This window comes from Salvia hispanica, unplaced genomic scaffold (genome assembly GCF_023119035.1).
Source record: "Salvia hispanica cultivar TCC Black 2014 unplaced genomic scaffold, UniMelb_Shisp_WGS_1.0 HiC_scaffold_479, whole genome shotgun sequence".
NCBI classification, from domain to species: Eukaryota; Viridiplantae; Streptophyta; class Magnoliopsida; order Lamiales; family Lamiaceae; genus Salvia; species Salvia hispanica.
This window is the reverse complement of record NW_025952222.1, coordinates 153,397-174,849: the sequence shown is the minus strand read 5'-3', so window position 1 is coordinate 174,849 and position 21,453 is coordinate 153,397. Positions and strand designations below refer to the sequence as shown.

The 21,453-nt window shown below is 36.6% G+C and overlaps 3 pseudogenes; 2 read left to right on the top strand and 1 right to left on the bottom strand.

Annotated features, from left to right (window-relative positions):
- The first annotated feature begins 252 nt into the window (after positions 1 to 252).
- On the top strand, positions 253 to 2,479 carry LOC125199372 (annotated as a pseudogene).
- Positions 2,480 to 3,580: 1,101 nt separating this feature from the next.
- LOC125199351 lies at positions 3,581 to 5,081 on the top strand (annotated as a pseudogene).
- A 139-nt stretch (positions 5,082 to 5,220) lies between these two features.
- On the bottom strand, positions 5,221 to 19,477 carry LOC125199371 (annotated as a pseudogene).
- Positions 19,478 to 21,453: the final 1,976 nt, after the last annotated feature.

The window sequence follows — 21,453 nt, the reverse complement described above, 5'->3', positions numbered from 1 at the left end:
ATCGGGCCACATGGACCCCCATCTTTTTGAAATCAACTTTGTTTATTAGTATTTTGAATGGCTATCTAGATTCAGTCAAAGGGTTAGGTTCCTGATTTCAGTCATTATTGTGATATTTTTCGATTTACTTGAAAAAAGGGTTTACTTAGGATTACAGACTCCCAAAGGTTCTCAGAGCAAAATATGTATCTTTTCGTGCCACTGAATGATTTCTTTATGATGCAGGTGCTATGATTTCTTTTGCTTGCTGCAATGGACCTGAGCGAATTTCCTTCGTTTAATGTAACTGGTGGAGGTTATGAATGCTTACCAAAGGTACAATTCATCGGGTTAAAGTTGGGGTCATAAACAGAACTGAGAAAAGCATATTCCAATGTACTTAAATTCAACATCTTTTCCCCAAAACTTCTTCCAAGATAAGAATATTAGTACTTGGGAAATCTGGAAAGTTGAGGGTGACAAACCGTTCAGTTTTGTTGATAATCAAAGCTTCTTTTGAATTCCCAAAACTTGGGAAATGTTTGAACTGAAAGACGAATTTTAAATTTTAAACTGCAGCTTGTAAATTCAAACTGTTTCCCGTCCAATAGCTCTATGTTGTTTGTCTTTCTTCTGCTTTCTTTCATGACTGGGGAAAAAACTTCAAATGTGAAAATTGCTGATAAACTAGACTATGTAGCTGGGCCTTTTTTATTAGATTGGTTAGTTTAAAGAGCAATTCCACCAAGGCAAAATTAATTCTAAGAAGTTAGCATAGCCAACTCATTTTCTTTCCTGTTTTTGCTAAGTTGAAAAAATAGCAAAATCCTAGTATTTGTCTTTCTACATTTCAACCCATATGGGAGTTTCTGTAACGTATCTTGTCATCCTGACCATAATCTACGTCTTTTCCCTTTTTAGTTTACCCAAACTCTGTCAATTGCTCTGCGTTTTTTGAGGGCAAAAACCCCGAACAGGAGCAGCCGTTGATTTAGATACCCCCTACCACAGGTAAAAACCCTTTTTAAATTTTGGGTTCATTATCTGTCTGTTTTGTTTCAAATGCAGAATGCAACTGTCACTGAGAATTCATCAAATTTAGCCTGGGTTTTGAGGGAAAATCTTGCAGAGTACATTGACTAAAAAAAAGAAGAGCAATTTTATACCAAGTAAGGGGTTTTTTCTTAAAAATAGAACTTGAGACTAAATCCTATACGTATACTTTTTTGAATAGAGGCATAAGTCTTAGGAGAATGCAGTAAAGATTTAGCCTTAATTTTTTTTTCTTGCTGAGACAATTTCATTGAACCATAGATTTGTATTTTTCCCGTCCCAATCAAAGACCCTCTGTGCCAAATTATTTTTCTGATGCAAACTATTTATAAAGGGTCTATGATTTCAAAGCATAACATGATGCTAAAATTCTGTAGGAATACGTAAAAGGCATATCATCAACAGGTATGCAGTCGAAGCACGGATTTGACGGTCAGATTAACGCGTGTTGGACCCATAAAATGTCGAGAAAGAGATAGAATCCATCCGTATGGCTGGATTTCCTATATCAGTAATTCATGGCAGGTAGCCTATAAAAGACTTAGCTATGTTTTTTTCTCATTGCTCATATGTGCACTGTGTCTTCAAGACAACTTATATTTTCTCTTTTTTTCATTCTCATCCCTGTAGACACGACATTATTGCTCAGCTCTGCCATGCAAAACGACTTGCAGAGAGATTATATCCATCCGCAAGAATGGTTGAACTTAATGGTGGGCATCTAGTAAGCCATGAGAGGACCAGGAGGTACTATTCTATGTATTAGTAAGACCAATAATGATATAATAACTGAAAGAGATAAGCTATGAAATCAATCTGGAAATTACAACATTGAAGCTAAAAGTCACATTATCTTACTGGAATTAGCTTTTTCGACATAAAGGAAAGCAAGACTAGATGTTCCCATGTTTTATGTTAGCGAGCAATTTCATCTGTCATTGACCTGAATTCTTGCTTACGTTGTATTACCTTGCTCAAACTGCAGGTAAATAAAGCTCTACTAGAGTTGATCAACGCATCACAAAGTAGGATAAATCTGTACGAATGGACAAATTTGTCCGCTAAAAAAAGTGGTGGGTGCTACTCGTATTCAAAATTCTTCATCTTTCTGTGTTACTAGTCTAAATCTCCTATAGAACTCCCCAACCAATATAACGAGAACCTCACCGTTATGTTCTCAAACTGAAAACGTCTAGGTCACTGACTTCTTTCATGAGCTTTTGTGGTTATTGATACATCACTGATGCTGCTCTTTTCTTCAGTTGGCAAGGCATCTCAGTTAACGGCATGGAGAGCAGCCAGTTCGTCTTTCATTCTTGGGAGCGTAGAGAAGCTACAGATCTTCATTTTATACTTTTTTGGCCTCTTTGGACTGGCCTTTCAGTACTTACGAAGAGGCGTGATGAGGCTTAAGCCCGACAAAGTAGAAGCAGCTCTTACTAACTAACACTTTCCCTGCTGGTAAGCCTACTCTTCCTGCAGATGTCTTAGTTCACTCACTAGCTGCAAATTTCAATGATTCGCTTATTTACACGCAGGGGTTCGATGTTTCTTCATTTACTATCACTTACACAGCGTCGCCAGTCTGGGCATGGACGAGCTATAGAGAACACGAAGATTATCACTACAGTTTTATGCTACAGCGCTAATGAGACAGTCTAAGGCGGGTGCAACGAGAAGCGAGGCAAGACCCTTTAGCTGAACCCAGAATAAAGATCAAGTGCAATATATCTACACAATATTCTGTTTATTCAAACACACACAACACCTTCCTTCCTTCCCTTTTGGGCTGTACACATACAGTGTAAATTATGATACCACAATATATTGAGCAATGAAATGTGATTATACATATAAATCTCGTATTTATGTATCTCACCAATATGTTAAAGAAAGAAACAAACAGCATTAACAGAGATGTAGTGATGAAAAGTTGTATACAAAACAGAATAATAAATATAAAATCTATCATATATTTTGAGAGTAGACTTACATGGTATGTCCGCGCCTTTAGCCCAGCGATGAGGGTGGCACCGCGGTGAGGCGTTGCAGGTGAGCTACCAACATGAGGGATGAGAGGTGGAGCAGCTTGGTGTCTCAGCTACGTGCAAGATCGAATGTATGTTGTGGAATGTGTATATATAGGAGTTGGGGGCCAAACTAAATAGGTAATCTACAACAAGAATATTCTAATATGCTTTGCCCAACACCAATTTCAGCCAAACAATACTAAACAAACAAGGATCATCATCTCAATTACTTTTACTTTTTCTTCCGGATAACAAAGAATATTCTTCACAAATTCTTTAATTTTGGAAACTATAAGGTATTGTCAGAAAATAGGGTTGTATACAATGTTTTAAAACCGGATTGGCTCGCCGATTCGACCGCTTTCAGCTTGAACATAGAAACCGGTTGTCGACCGCAATCAATCAAATTCAATTATTTGGTCACAACATTATTGTACTTATGTTTAAGCAAAGCTAATAAAATGCTATGTTTAAAATGTTTATTTTTTAGAATATGTATTTGATTAATTATATATAATGCACTTTTTATTTAATCTAATTACTGTAATTTTTAATTTCTCATATTTTGAAATCATCCTTTTGAAAGCCGTTACTCCCTCTTCCTTCCTTTGAAGCTCCATAGCCAAAACATGGAGACATTAGCTGCTGACGTCACTACCGTAGCTCGGAACAAATGGGATTTCAGATGGTAATCTGTCTCTCAAACACACACGAAACTCTCTCTTCTGTTTGTATGGTGCATATATTCCATTTAGAATTTACTTAACCGTAGTTAGGGTTATTAATCAGTTATGATTAAATTAATGAGGCTTTAAGGGAAATTGGTTGGTTGAATTAGATGGGTTATGTCCAAGTCTTTGATAAGAGGGTGAAAGTTGGGATCTTGTATTACTTTTGTATCACTTGCAATGTCATTGCTGCAAGCATCTTATGTGTTTCTGCTGATTTCTGAGCATCTGTTTACTTGAATTCTTTTTGTTTCCCCCACATTAAGCTACATGACAATAAACTCTACTGTCAAGCATTTATACATGGCATTCTTGTTCAAGGTTGCTGTTTCTTCGCCCTTGCATTAGCATTAAGTTGTTTCATGTTCGATACTGTCCATTCGCGTTGAGACGTGAGCACATTGTTTGATCTCTTGTTATCGGAGTAGAGCTCGTGGCGTTGTTGTAATTGAGTTTCCTTATTGGATATGAAGAAGTAATTGCACAACTAGTAGTGTTGCTAATTACGTACTAGGAAGTAGTAGTTGTCTAGTTTTCATCGAGCATACTGGCCGTGTGTGTTGCATCAATCGTTTAGTAGGCATATTCACACTCCTTATCTTTGTAGTCTGTGATATTCTTCTTATCTGAAATAATAACTTGCTTGCAGCAACTTGGAAGTAGATTATGCCTCTGAGGAAGTTGCTTGTATGGTTTATGCTGCTCTGGCAGTTGATAAGGAGGTATGTTGTGTGCTATAGTCAGCTTCTGTCCTCTTGATTTGTTCATCTGAGTTTGCATTTTGCTCGCGATTAACAGTTACAACCGGATAAAGTGAAAAGGCATATGTCAGTTTCCAACGGGAAACTCTCTGTGTAAGTATCGTGTACTTGTAATAGAGTAAGATAGTTGTTTAGATAAGCAAGTTCTATCTTAAGGCAGTTGAGCTAGTGTTCTTGCTTACAAACATTCTAACGATGTTCGACGTGTGTAACTTGAAATTTTTGTTGATGAAGTAGTGCAGAGCAGATGTTTGTTCGTCAAGTTTTTCTTACTTGATCTCGATGATTTGTAGGGACTTTGAGGCGGTCGAAGCAAGATTTCTTCGTGCATCGTACAGTGCTTTGTCGATGTTCTTACACTTGCCACCAAGACAATCGAAGAATTTGGTCAGGGATTGATTCAGTGACATTTTGAGAAGTGTATTACTGTATTAGAATTTGGTCATAGATTTAGTGTCTCTCATAATACTATTATACTACTATGTTATTAGCATCAATTCAAAATAATTAAGATTTTTATATTAACCATATATTCTGTAGTCTGTCTGTTCATATGTTATGGTTGCTTTGGAAATTTTACAAATCTTGGATGATAGGATAATGGTGTAAACTTTACTCTTCCATCTTCATTAGATATGTTTTTATTGGCATATTGTAAAGATAAAGATCTTGTAAAATTGGCATTTATTAATATTAATAAATATGTTTCTAACAATTACACTGAAATGATGATATAAAACTGAATACTAAAGAGGAAACAAAATGGTACAAACTCTTTTCAATCTCCCATTCATTTCCATCAGTATTCATCCAAATAAGTATATAATGTATCATCTTTCTTCGACTTGCGTCGACTGAGCAAAGCTTTGAGCAACCGTTTGCTTTTGCTGGGGATTTGCTCGAACTCCTTTGGGCTCTCTTTACCAACCGAATCCGCATCGAAGCCGATTTCCGAGGCTCGAGATAACCTGCCAATTTCAACCAACATATGCATTAAGGAGGCGTTTACTTCAAGTGATAAAACAGAAAAGGATAATATCACATACCGGTTGTCTTCCCAAAGCTGGATTTGGGGTGGTCGGCTGGCTCTTATTTGGGTGGTTGGGCGCGAGCTTTTTGGAGTGGAAGGCTTACTGAGAGGAGCCAGAACGTAGAAGTGGAAACCGGCGAGGCGACCTGTTCTCTCTCCTGATTAGCCAAGAGAAACATCACAACGCTTGAGCTCATCTCAAGTTGACAAGAAACAAGAAGAAACAGTTTTTGAACGAGGAACGAACCTAGATCTTTCTTGGGCATGCTCTTAGAGAAGGCGAAGTTTCCTGGCTGCTGCACAGTCTCGGAGTAGGTGATGGAGAGCGCCCTTTACTGCAAGATATCGTTAGCCTCTTAGTATGTTTTACTACTAGTGTTTTCCAGTATACAAGAGGGTTGATTTATTTGGAAGAAACTTCACCTGGATATAGATGGTGGAGCTTCATTTATTGTAGCTCGAATAGCTGCAAAGGCAACTCGCTCGTGAGATCAACATGTGGTATCAAAGCTTATAGTATGAATCTAAATGACATTATAGACATGTTACCACTCCTAAATTGATGCCATCCATCACCTTCGTCTACGCTGCAACCTTCGTACTTTGATTTGGTACGTAAACCTCCATCCATTGTCTGTCCCACTGAAAACGATTGGGGAACTTTCTTTAGAACTATACGAAATATATAGTATGCATCACACATATACATGGGAGAGAGAGAGAGAGCAATACCAGGCAAGATGTATCGTTTGTGGTAATTGGGAGTGTTTATCACCAACGACTGCTGCGAAAGACCTTCACGGTTGATATAATCGTGGCATGTCCGCAGTCTCTAAATCACATAGAAACAATGAAACATCAGTACTATAAAGAAAACAGTAGTTGTGTAAAATTTTAGGGAAAATTTTTTATGAACCCAACAAAAACTATACCTGCTCAAGGCAAGATACCGAGCTCAGTTCCTGAAACTTCATCGATGTTCTCATCCAACAGATCGTTGACCTTAAAGGTCACAGAACCCAAATGGCCCACGGTGTTGACAAGAGCTTTAATGGCATAATCTTTCAATGTATTCACCACTTGGCCTTCAGATATATTAAAGGGATAATAAACCTACAGTGATGAATCGGGGGAACAGGCAAAAGTGCAATTCAACAGCCATAAGCAACTCAAAATGCTTTTTTTTCTTTTGGGTGTAAGACAACCAAAATTCTGCTGCTGAATAGAGTTTTTTCCAAGATTCTTAAAACCTGAAGAAATAAAGCATTACTTATGAAAAAGCATATCAAGACTGTACAGCAGCAAGATGACGATCCAAAAAGGGCCTTATTCAGTATAGGAATGAGATTGTACTAACTAGAGAGCTGTACATTTACAAAGTAAATTTTGCCTGCCTGCCCCCTTTCCCCCCACCAAAAAGGACAAGAAATAAATGTGTATAAGGAATCCAAGTTCAAACAAATCATGCCTAACTAAGAAGAGATGTTCTTCCACAAGAAAAATCACAATAATTCTCCTCCAGCACTCACTGCATCATTCAATAAAGTTGGTTTACATAATTTCTTTTATCTTCCCCCCGGCCCGTTTCTCCTCAGACAATCGCTAGTTTAACAAGATGAGCAAGTAATGATTCAAAAATTTTAAAAAGACGCTAAAAAAAAAAATGCATATGAACAAAACAGATTATTATATGGAGGAATAAAATACCTTTAAACTATTGAGAAGAGCATGCTCTGCTGCATAGAAATCTCATCATAATTAGCCGGCTCAGGGGGAAACTTGGAAAAAAAGCCGCATCGTCCAGAAGGAGTGGTAAAATAGGAACAAAGTCCCCTTTTTAAAAACCATTTTACCAATAGAGCAAATATCAAGAATCTTGAAACCGAAAAGAAATTACAGTTTTTTTTTAAATTTTGTAAGCATCACAAAATAGCAGCATTACTGAGAATATCAAACACATTGTTCTGCAAGAACTAACTTAAAGATGAAAGTTGTTCCTTCTAAAAGAGAGAGGTTCCGGGGGTGGGCCCAGATATATGAAAAGAAAAAAAAAAATTGAAAAAGCAGCATTACAAAGTTTCCCCCCTTTTTTATGTGAAACTGCTAGGGCACCCAAAACCCATCTCAATCTTGAAAAGAAGCAAACAAAATGAAGAGACAAAACCAACAGATTAGCAGGGCAAAAACAATAAATTAAAGAAAATGGGCCACGGTAATTCTTTTTCCAATGATAATGGATTCAATAACTTAAAAAAGAACTAAAATTCCTAAACAAGCCAATCTTGAAATTCTCGAGATAACAGTCCACAGTCCTTTTATTCATTGTCAGACCACAATTCATTAGATTACAATCAATACCTTACAAATGCCTACTTTTTTTTATCACTTTCAGGAAAGAAGAAGTAGAAACAAGATTCACATTTTGCACAACAATTCCAATTTCTCCAAAACTCATGAGCATTATGTGAGCAACAGATAGAAAACAAGAAGCATTTAGCTAAAGCAATAGAGCCAGAGAATGAAGAAGTCACCTCCCACAATTGTGAAGTCTCGGTGAGGCAATTCAACAAACAGCGAACGCGCAAAGAAGAAGTGGTGTCTACAACTACAACAGTGAAGAAGATGCAAAAGTGAGAAACGACCCACCACAATCAGTTTGTCGTTCAACGTTGATCATAGAGTGTGGCTTTGAAGAAAGGCAAAAGCAGACAACAGGAAAACGATAGGCCCAAACCCAATAAACATCGAAGTCGCTATAGTGGTTTGGTGCAAAGATTTTGACTCTAATAAAAATGACATCTTTAATTTCATTTTAAATTTTTATAAAATTGGAAAACAGAGTGAAATACAGAGGAAGAATGAAGGTAGTTAGTGAGTTGAGGTTAGCACGTTGCTATATATGATTGGAATTGCAGCAATTGACGTTTGGGATTTCAAATTTTGAAGCTCCTTTTGAAGTCACACTAACTCTTTATTCAACCATTGTTCTGTTTCGTGGGTCACCACTCACTACTATCTCGTGTATTTATTTTGTTAATTTATTTAATGCGATAATGCCATGAAAAATAGGGAATAAAAAATGGACCACCAAATTGCATATTTTTTTCTCTTTATACATATATTTATGAAAAAAATAAATATGCTTTAACGTATAACGCACTATTGTGTGTCATGTAATTAGAAGTTTAATAATTTTAGGTATTTACTTGTAAAGAGGTCAATAGTGTGGGTATTAAAAGTGTAATCTTGTATGCATTTATTTGTTTTATAAAATCAAATATTCAAGTTAAGTTTTTTCTCTAGTGAAAGGAAATATTCATTGTTCTTCATATTTATGCATCCAGCATCTAAAAACTAAAATACGGAGTTATTCATCTGAAAATTATTGTTATTAGAAACTGGATTTATTCTTTTTAGTTGAATCAAGTAAGAGTTGGACCGGAGTGAGCTACCAACATAATATGATTTCATATTCAATGGGTAGAGTGTGCATGACCCTTGGCATCACTTCAATTTCTAGGTTGTCAAGTGTTGATTGAGCTTCTAAGAGCATCCCCATCCGTGCTCTTAGCTAAAGACAAACAGTGGGCCGACACTTTACTCTTTTCGTTTACTAAAAGACAACACCCACATCCGCTTCTTACATGACAAATTTAAGGCCCCACCATTCTATTATTCAATTGAAATACTCCAATTATTAAAAATATTTCTACATTATAAAAATACATTAAAAAATAAAAATTACATAATTAAAATCCTAAAAATAAAAATTACATAATTAAAATACTAAAAAATAAAAATACATAATTAAAATCCTAAAAATAAAAAAATACATAATTAAAATCCTACAAATTAAAAATTTTACACACATGGAAGACTAGTCCTCTAACCCCCAAATTTGCTGAGACCCGGATCATTTGCTCATGTGTTGCAAGTTGATCCGAGTCATCCGAGACGTATCGTTCTATATGAGTTGACTCAAGATGGCCCACAACGTGTTGTTCTGGGGGGAGGAGGCACAAAGGGAGTGGGGCGGGGGCGGATGGAGTCGGGCGCGAGCAGGGGGCTGGCGCCGCCCTTCCTTCCTTAGGGCGGAACGCCGCCGGCGTCGGCTACCTAAGTTAGCTCCAAAAGCTCGGGTAGCCACATCATCGGAGGCGCCGCCGGGTAGGGCTACCGACTTGGACCGCTTTTGAGGAGCCTGGAGGAGGACGCTACTATGCCGCCCTATACTTGGATGTAGGCGCCCTTCCCGCCAACAATCGAGGTACTTGAACGGTTGAACTCCTCCCGTTGGTAGGTCGCCAATGGCAGTGATGATGTCGAGCTCGTTTGCGGGCCCCTCCCCGCCGACCGCTCTTCCCGGAGGTAAATCCCCGGAACTTCCAGATTGCCTCGTGCGCTCGTAGACGCAATTGCGAACCATACTATCATTGCGATAGATGGTTCCCGCCGGCCCGGGGTTCATTGTAGAGGCGAGTGATGCGCCACCAATAAGTTTCCGGTTTGTTCGTGCCGACGTCCGATCTTCGAGACCCAAGTAGGCTTTGAACATCGCCATCATCTCACCCGGAGTGTACCGGCGGGTGCCACGAATAGGGAGAGAGGAGTAGAGCCGCGCTCCAACCAATCGTGGTTCCAACCGTGATTGCCGGAAGGGGAGATCGCCGGGCCGGACATCGTAGTGTGGTGGGAATTTAGATGAGGGATTATGAGGAAAAAAGATGAGAGAATGTAGATGGTAATGATGATAGAATAGATGAGAATTTGATTTTTTTTTTGTGTTGAAGTGGGGTATTTATAGATGAAAATGTGAATTTTGGGGAAAAAATTGAAAATAAATTAAAAGTGGAAAATGGATATATTTTTTTGGGAAGAAATATTTTTTTTTATTGCCAACGGCTATGCCGTTGGCCAATCAGAAGGCGCCACGTAGGGCTGCTCAGCGGCACGGACATGCTCTTAGCTAAGAGCAGCGCTGTGCCGCTGGCACGGACGGACGAGCTCTGTCCAGCGGCGCGGACGGACGAACAGCTCTATGAGCACCGCTGTGGATGCTCTAATCTAGGATGTAAACATTAATTGCATTATGGGATTTAATATTATATCTAACTAGTTATCATAGCTTCCTGATCTTATAGCATAATAAATGTAATTAAACACTATAGTACATCGTATAAAAAATATTTAAAAATCATGGTAACAAATTCTCGATTAAAAATGAGTACTCTCTTTACCGAAAAGTATCGTGCAGTTAAATCAATATTTGATCATTTGATGCTTCTCAACGACCCAATTGCTTGTTACAAATAAAGTTGAACTTTGCCATAAATTTTGGTACTCAAAGATTGATGTTGGGAGAAAGTTGTGTGATTAATGCAATGAGTTTCGATACTCATAAACGTTATGTCACCAACAAAAATAGATGGATAGGTAGAAAAGTACGCTTGCTATAAAGAAATTGTATGAACATACTATAAATAAATTTGAATTTTGAGATAAAATCCATAATGTCTATGTGACTCTTTGTGACACGTGCAACGTGGCAAATTTGAATATTGAGATACCGACTAAACTTAACATAGTGTGTGTTGGTGTGTGTGTCATAATTTCACCCTAGTACTTAGGTAGGTTGAGGTTCATTTTCATTCTTTGTTCACCATTAATTATCAGTGATGGATGCTTGTCGTATCAGCTTTGCGCCTATGCGAACTTCCAACACCTGCAGCGATTTTTTCAATGGATATGAATTTAATCTAAAACACATAAGTTCCAAATTCATCAATCAATTTTGGCGATGATTCAAGTTGCAATTTCAAACATTTTGAAGATTAATCTATTCAGTTTGAAAATTCATCAATCAATTTTGATTTGAATGTTTACCCTTTCAATGAAGTAAGCTTCCATCAAACTGGTGAAATTGCTCCAAAAAAAAGACCGTATTATGTTTATAATTATTGTTGTAAAGAAAAAGAGTCATATATTGTGGACCCTATAAGGAGTGATAGAGCTTAGCTTTATTATGTGTAGATGTGAACATAAAGTGTTTGAAGTCATGATTAGTAATGTGCTTAGTTTAATTAAGCCTTTTTGGGAGTGCCTCGGTCTAACTTAAATTAGTTCCATCACCACCGCCGTGAATGGCGGGTGGGACCCATCAGATAATCGCAAATTTGAGTGGACTTTTTTTTTACATCATTTTTATCGTTTTCTTCATTATTTGTGTTTGAATTCAATGCAGTCCGTTTCCTAATTTGGAGCTTAGCTACTAGGTCTCTATCCACATGGATAAGAGTCCGATAAAGTTTTATTGGGCCGTGAAAAAGGCCCAGCATTGAATTTGATAAATGAAATTGGGGCTTTCTCCTTAATCCAAGACTTCGATTTTGAAGGATTATATATAAAGTGGTTTGGGTTTCTTTAAAAACATTTGTTTTGTCAAAGCATGTCACGCATGTAGTATTTCGTACATGCATGAGATAAAATAAGGAGATACAAAATTAAAATGCCAAAAAATAATAACAATAATAATGAATGGTCTGCGAGGAATTTCATCTTCTACGCCGCCATGGAATCGCCTGCTTAAAGCGTGCATAAATGTCTAACCTGAAACAAGTATATGTATACACATGCTAATTAATCTGATTTTGTGAATCTTATATAAAACACTTGCACTTACACATGCAAATCATATATATTAATGTGCACAAAAAATGTGACACTAATGTCAAATTGCAACGAGATTAAACACTTGCACTTACACATGCATGTAAATCATATATATTTAATTTTATAATAGTTAAATAAGTATCAATCGTCTTGGTTTAATCAACTCTATAGTTTTTGTTCTTATTTCCTAGAACAAATGTCAAATGGTGCTCAGACCACCCCTTTCAGAAAAAAAAAAGAAAACGAAAAAAAGATCTTAAAACAATCAAATTTGAGACCTCGATTTATCAACTTTCAATGCTATATTAAATAATTGAGACCTACCACTATCAAAAAGTCAAACTAATTTGAATTACCATTACTACAGTAAGTTAAAATGTATTGGCGTTACATGCATGGGACCCAATAATATCTAACTGAATGAATGAATTAATTAATTACGTCATAATCCTTCTTTTAAGTTATACTAAGATAAACTAAGTTTAGAAACTCAAACTAGATCCAGGCTCAATCGACATTGTGATAATTTTGCAACATATACATTCTACTATAACAAAAGATGGCGATAATAGAATGATGTAATATATGACTACATATTTGGTCAAATATTTAAAATGAAATCTATCCAGTAATTTCGTTCCACACCATATGTAGCTATAATTTCACAGTACATCATCGTTATAATTTTTAACCAAAGTGTACTTAATTTAATGTATTACAAAAATTATAGTGATAGCATAGTAGTAAAGGAAATGGAATCGCCTGCGTTCCAAAATTATTGCATAGGAATGTAGGGCTATGATTTTCCGAGTTGTATCCTTGACTATGACACATCAATATTTCGTTTGATACTATATTAAATTCGAATGCAGCCCTTGATAAAATAAAATTTTGAAAATATATATTAGTAGCATACAAATCTTAGTTACCTAAGTATATTAATTTAGCACTCCATACATTCTATCAAGCATTACTTTGATATAGTAAAAGGAATCACAGTCAAACATATTAAGCCTTGGATCATGAAAGTTAGAAGCAACGATATATAAATGTACTTGTAGACATAATTTTATAACATTAGTTTAGTTAATATTATCCTATTTGCTCATATTATAGCGGACACAAAACATTTATCTCATATTTATTCCAAAGTTCATTTCATATCTCGAGCATTATATTTTTCTCTTTAGAAATGAACACCACTTCAATCTTTTAATCATTAAATTCAAAACAAATACATATATTGTCGTTATGGGTGACCATAAAATGAACATTTATCAAAAATAGTTTTCTAACTAGTAGTATAACATTTCTCTATCTAATATACTTGAAAATAGTTTCTAAACTCCGTAACCCTAATTTAATTAAAGGCAACAAAAGAGAGTAAAATGGTGAAGGTGACTCACAAGTTAGAATTGAGGGTGCAGGAGAAATGGAACAAGCTCCGAACTCTTGTGATTCTTGGCATCTTATGCACTTTGTTTTTGTCACGCATGAAAAAATCTCCCAGCGTCTGCGAAAGGTGGAAACTACCCTTCTCCTCCTTCCACCTCCTCCTCCTGGAAGCGCCGCAAGAATAAGCAGTAAATCTGCGGAAGGAGAAGTCGCAGCATGCAAAAAGCGAGGCGTATGGGCCGTGGAAGAGGGCGGGGGGCGAGGGCATTATGGTAAGTTCGGGCAGCAATCTAGGAGGCAGGTCCAAGGCCTCGACATGGGCGGGAATTGAGAACCTAGGCCTTCCGGGCGCCTCCTCCCATTGAAAAGGGATGGAAAGCGAGGGGTGGAGCGGCGGCGTTAGCATTTGTATGGGGAGCTTTGGCTTGCATGGAAGCCTAGACAGAGACAGCTTCGGAGTAGATCGTGCCTCCTCGTAATCCAATCCTCCTAAACCCATCCCACTATCTTGCTATTGTATTCTATTGTTACATAAAACTCACTATATATATAATATATTCACTCACTCAAACGTTCGTGTATGTATGGCAGTATGGGTGGTGGTGGGCCCCACTTGTAATTCATGTAAGTTAATTGAAAATTGAAACCCATATTCTTTTTTCTTCTTCTAATTATTGCTACAATGGTGATGACTCTTATTCCTTTTTTTATTTATTTAAAGTTCTTAAGTTTCCTTTTTTTAATTTTTGCGAATTTTGCATTTCATGAGTACTGGACTCTAATGCTACACCATAAAATATGGAGTAACTAAATACCCTTTTGCCTAATCCAATAAAAAGGACAAATATTTTTGTTTGAGAGGAGTCCAAGATGTAGTAGGATTATATCGGTGACAAAGGTGTTAATGGTAACTTATGTGGGAAAGATCCTTGGTCGAACTATTATCTGGCGAGTAAAGGGAGGAGGATGTAAGTCATGTAACGGATTGTGAGTTAGTCCAACTACTTGGCGATCTTAAATGACTATAATGGCCCTTTAACATGTGCAAAGTAAACTCGGGTGGCACGTATATAATGTATTTGGATTATAATTCAAGATATTAGTAACGTCCAGACATGAAAGGTGAAAGAAGAATTGTTTTTGTTTATCATGTAATACAAAAAATTAGAGTGTAATAGGGATAAGGACTAGTTCAAGTGGCAAAACTGATGCATCACAATACTCTTGTATTCTCATTTCTTATGGCCTTGTTTGAACTTGTATTGAATTGAGGGTACATTATTGTTTATGATTATTATCTAATTTGATAATATAACATTTAGCCTTGTGACATTATGAGCATTATACGTAAAAAAATATAATTAAGAAATGTCGTAATTTATTGGATGCTGGTTGCATATATGAATGCTGCTTTTTCCTCTTATTAACTATCAACATGTGATGACTTTTGTGACCACTGTCACCTAAATCATAATCTACCAAAACTAGCCATTAATTACTAATAAAACATTGCACCTAAAATTCGGAAATACATAAAGCGTTTTCGCTAGTGTTTTAGGAATAAAAGCAAAACACAGTTGATAATCACTTAAATTATTTCTCATTTCTACACCCACAAACGTATACTTGTATGAATGGATGAACATTTCTTACTATATTTAGTAGTACTATATTACCGAATTTATATTAATTTTGGTCGTATATATTTCTCAGCCTACAGCAATCTACATTGAACAACTCATTGTTCCTGCTAATCTCATCTGGTTTTGCCTTTACTTTTCAGTTTTTTCACTCAAGTTTCTTGAATTCTTAATTAAGTACTTAAGTATATATAAATACACACACATTTAGAGACTCATTCAAACACCAAACATGAAAATTTATCAAAAAAATAAAATAAAATCTACATTCAAATTTCACCTTTATTCTTAGTATCTGTATTTGGATGAACACCATTTCACTCGAATATATATATTATTGATACAACTTTTTTTCCATGTGGTATCATTTATCAAGATGATATTTTTCTCATTCACACAACACAAAGAAATTTCTCCACATATTTATACAATATTTTTGTCAGTTTTTCATCCCAAACATTGGTTGTGCTGACCTGATGCTAAGACAGCATGTGGTGAGAATTAAGCCCCTCTAAAAGCATGTATAAGACGAATAAATGTATATTCACATATTCACTATACAATCCACATACCACCCTGTTCATTCTTAACTAAGTCAAGCATGTCACATCATACAAACACCATGCTTTTTTTTTCCACAAGGCCATTAATTTATGATAAATATCATTTGCAGTGACCTCAAAGCAAGACTTTACTTACCTGGCCATTTGAGTTTACCTAGAGATGGGGAGGGAGCCCAGTTCCAGTTATTAACAGCCTGCAACACTCTACTTCAATGCCAATAGTTATGATTGACCCAAATTGGGGTTTTGATAAGAGGCATATACCAAAATAGCAGATACCTTATCTAACTTGTTTTGAGGGTGTTTACAGCCACAATTTGATAGTTTTATTCCTACTGGTGCAGTGACTGTAAAAAGAATACATAACATATCAATGCCAGTACCTTGTATCAGCATCGTTTTGCTGATCCTCGATGGTAAAATTTTTAATGGGTGAGGAAATATTTTGTCAGGTGTTATGCAAGGAAATGCATGTTGAAGGTAATTTTACTCATATAGGTTCTTGAAAATTAACATGACATGAGTGATTCAAGAAATGATTTAATAAACAAACACACGCAAGATTATTTCAGGAAACTTGTTAAATGGAGTTGTTGGAGGTAATCACATGTATTTATGCATTTTAAGTAGCTGCTATACTAGGTAGATGTGGTGCTGGCGATGATGATTTTAACTAATGGCAGGGGGTCTAGAAAGTTCAGAAGCCTCGAGATTTACAATTTAAGGAGACATTTCCAACTAACAATTAAATAATTTTTCCATCACACTCATAGTTTCTCTTTCTGATGCAAAAAACTAACAAAAAAAAAACCAGGGGGGGCAAAAAAGGGAAGGAAAAAATTTTTTTTTTTAAAACAAAAATTTTTTTTTTTAAAAACCAAAAATTTTGACCCAAGAAAAAAGTAGATGAGAGCTAAAAAATAGCACTAAGCCCACCCATTGCAGGAACACTTTTTTCTTTCCATTTGCTTGATTACATTGCCCTGAAAGACATGGGAAAAGGGAAACCCAAACAGAGAAAAAAAAATGAAACATATATTAAAACGAAAAATATTATCTTGTTTCAAGAAACAATCTAGCTAAACAGTTGCCCTTTTAGTAACATGGACTGAATAGATGGTCAATAAAATCAAATCAAATCAATTAGTGTGCCTATTTTGGGCACATTACTATTTTGAAAATGTTTAGTCCAGGATCACTAAGTATGAAAAACATAATTTCATTAGAATAACTTCATGAAATGTGAAGTTTGGGGACTCACTTCCATAACTGAACAGAAAAGACGAAAAAACCCCCTAAAACCGAAAAGGAGTAGACTATGGTGTTGTTACATTAGAAACTCTACAGTGAGACATAAGGAACTATTCACGGTCTCGTCTTCTCATTTTTAAAAGTTTCCATGCTTTTTTTTAACATGCATGATACCACCCAACCAGGGTTCCCCAAGATCCCCAATAACCCCAGATATTCGGACTTAAAGGGCCCCCTCTGAACTTCTCTGAACAGTGTTATATACTATCAGCAAATCGCTTCTGTCAAAGCCCCAGGCTGATCAATCTTTTCTGCAAAATCAAGAAATCCAGTGGCAATCTTAGCTTGAACTTCCACTAATTTTTGCCCTGTCGCGACTATATGCCTCTGTAATTGGGAAGGCTTCAAAAAATGCTCCAGCCTCTTTGTTTCATTGCCTGTTCTAGCAATAGCAGAGCCTCTGAGCCAATTCAGGGTTTTTCTCATCCTGCACAAAAAAAATAAAATACCATTGACTTGCTTAGGGGACCAAATTGATGTTGTAGGAGTAGTATGCTTAGAATTCTTTTAGCAGAGCACACAAAATTAGATTTGGGTTATTAAAAGTAAAATTAGGTCAATTATTTTATAATAATGAGTCATACCATTCTTTGACAGGAAACATCAATTTTCCCCGAAGGGACTGGTATCACAACCTGCTTTTTTAGGGGGAAGAAGGGCATATAATCCCTTTGCTGCAACATCCGCATTTTTTTTCGCTGTTTTCTTGCTTCCCCATCAACCCCTCGAATTGAAAATTTCTGCTTAAGTCTCTTGATCTTGTATGAGACTCCAAGGGCATGAATATCCAATTTCAGTGTGGAGTTTTTTTTCTTTCTTGATCCTTGACCTAGTGATGTTGTTGTTTCCACATTTGCTGCATCATCTGGACCACTTCTTCCCTGCCTAACATGAAGGATCCAGGGATGCAACTATATCCTTTAGCTGCTCATCAACCGAATTTCATGCACCTTTTTATTCTCGACTTTTTGAGGAATTTCTTCTGCTGAACCTTCATGTCTTGCCTTCCCTGCCCCGGTTTCCTTTTGATGACCTTGACTCTCGACCAACCGTATTATGGTTCATGGCTGCCTCAAGAGTGGATTCAAAGTTCAATTTCTGGAGGTTTGGAGGATTGAACTCATCAGTAGCTGCTCTTTCAATGCATGTAATTCTGTCTCGCGATCCAGCAGTAGAGCCCCGCCTCATATTCTCCTTCCTCAGCTGTGTAATCTCATGATCGATCCCCTTTAATTTTGACTGCAACCCTTCACTTCCATTTCCATGCTCAACAAACGCCAACGAAAAGCTTTAACCTTTCATCCTTGAGCCTCAGTTGATCCACAAAAGCATCTATTTCAAGGTTATGCCTTTGCTGAAGTGCAAATTCATTTCCTGTTTCCAAGTTGGCCCAGTTCTCCAAGCGCTTAACATCAGCTAGAGACTCTAAAGTTTCAAAATGAATTACAAAAAACAAAAGAACTAGTTACAAATTCAATAGGCGCAAGAGATTATAGACATTAATATGCTCAATACAAGTATTTTGGGAAAAGCAAGTTTCATGCTTAGAGATCTTACGTGGCTCATCAGTTCGCCCAGTCAAATAGGGTCGTTAATTAGGCTCAATAGCTTCTGGTTGCTCAAACTTGCCATAATCAGTCTCTGATGCTCTGGTTTCCAGCATCCAGTGACCATAACTTTTAAATGCCCTCCTTTTCCCCGAGAATATATCTGACTTTACACTTATATGCTTGGACAAATGATTCCTTAGTAAATGCCTATCATGTTTAGACTCAGATATTGCCTTCCATCGTGCTGCTTCTAGATCGATTGCTGTCTTTTGTCTTAGATGATTTTACTTCCTTTAAAAGCTCAGTCATATATACTTTAGATTTTCTCAGCATAGCGACAAAATTTGATCTTTCTGGTCCAAATCTTTACGCATTTTAACAAGCTCTATCGAAGTTTCGGGCTACCAAGACAGCCTGCTCTTTCTGATCTAAAGCTGAATCAAGCTCTTGCTTTGCTACCTCACCTGCCTTACAGCCCGACTCATCTCTGCTTCAAGCTGTCTCTGACTGGATACAGCTCAATGAATGCTGTTTATGCTTCAAGATTTCAGTGGCATGGCGTTGAGCTTCACGCTGTGCGTTCTCTCTCATCTCTTCCACAAGATTCTCAGCCTTCTTCACTTTTCCTTCGATTTCCACTCTCTTGAGCTCCACTTCCTCGACGGATTTGTCCTTCAAATGCATAATAGCTTCATTTTCCTTCAATTTTTGATTCAATTCAGCAATTGATCTTTCACTCTTCATCTTCACAACTCTCAAATCATTCATAAGGCCGCCGATTTGCTGCCTGAGCTTCTTTCTCTCATCGGACCAGCTCTGCTCCCGAGTGGCAACTATTCTCACAACTTTCTCGTTGGCTCTTGCATCTCGCTTCTTCTCTTCTTCAATTCTTCAACCTGTTTCTCTGCATCCACGAGCTTCTGAAGAAGGTCGGATTTTATCCTCTCCGCCTCATCCCTTTGAACCCTCCACACGAGTAATCCTAAGAGATGACTACTCCCTTCAAGCATTCTAGTTCTAACTAGTGACCACTTGTCATCACACAGTTCAGGCTGTGGCAGCAGCCTCAGAGCAAAAAAATGCACAAGAAACACCAAACAACATCGGATACAACGTATCGATCCTGTCCTTGGATACGACGGTGATGGAACCTGACATTCCCTTCTCATCCATCATCAGACCATCACCCAACAATTATAAGACCAGCCCAAATCTGGACAATTAAGTATTGCAATCAGCATACAAGAATTACCAAAATCAGCTAAAATTCAAAAATCACAGGCCAAATATATTGCAATACCTAAATCTCAATCACACTCCCCCAGAAAATCATCACTAGAAACAATTAACAGAAAGCAACTAAAACACAAAATTTGAAAAGCTAAGAGTAAATCATCATCAGCTAGAAATTACTTACAAGAATTGAGGCCAATTGCTCATCAAACACTCTTCTCTGCCATCTCTCAGCTAAAGCAAGAGCAAGAACCCTCAATTCCCCTTTTCAACTAAACCAAGCAGCAGAAACAGAAAAGGGAAGAATTGAATCCTTGATGAACCCTCAAAAATCATGGCTTTCTCCACGTGTGAGCTCTGAAGTTCTGTTAAAAAGTGTCTAACAAACTGAAATATAAGTGGGAAAAAAACACACTGATTATTCACCTACGCCTATTATAATATCTCTCTTTTCTAATTTCCAGAGCTGGCCCATGAAAACCCACTTTTTAGGAACACCTTTTTCGCTTCACATTTCCTTAATCTTGGTCCAGTTGATGCTTCTGAATGTGTGAAGCAAGATGGGCCAGATTCTTGGCAGCTTTGTCAACACGGACACTCGAAAAAACAGAGGTACAAAGCAATCCTAAATCTCTCTGGCATTTTATCAAACAGTTTATGTGTACTGTGATCTTTCCAGGTTGTCCTGGCTGTCAATCTCTCTCTCTCCAAGCCCCACAACATGGAAATATATACACATATATATTATACATAAACCAATACATATGTGAAAATGAAATCTGTGATCCCAAAGAATATTTTCTCATCATTGCTATGATTATTCTCTACTTCGAGCTTGGATCAAAATTGAACATTCCAACTTGATTAGGTTACACAATTTTCTATAGATGTAAATTTGATTGAGATTGACCACCAACATCAGTTTCAAGAGCATGGACCACTACACTTTGCTAAAATAACCTTAACTTTCCTCTATTAATTATTGGAGTTTGTATTATTCAATTCACCTTATATGTTTGTTTTTTTGGTTAAATTGAAAAAAAAAAAATTAAAAAATAGTTTTGGCCAAATTTTGGATTGTCTCACAATTTTGAAAATCAACCGAGATACAGTGAAGTTTGAATTTGATTCTCATGATAATTTTTTGGTGAAATTGTATATGATTCGAAAACGAAAAATTATACGTACACGCTACAGATAAATTAGACAATATAGACTTATCATGAAGACTGATAAATTAGACAATATAGACTTATCATGAAAAGGGAACATTGTTTGGTGGCAAAATGTGAAAAATATACTATACATGCTTGATTTTAATTTTGTCGTGAGATAATTGAGAATAAATCTAAACTTCATAATTTTTTGGCTGATTTTTAAAGTTATGTGACAAACTACAGTTTGATGAAACTTCATGTCTATTTTTATATTTGCCCTTGTTTTTCTAGCACTTACTATTTGTGTTAATACACAATGTTTGATACTTATACAACTATTTACTATTTTTCATT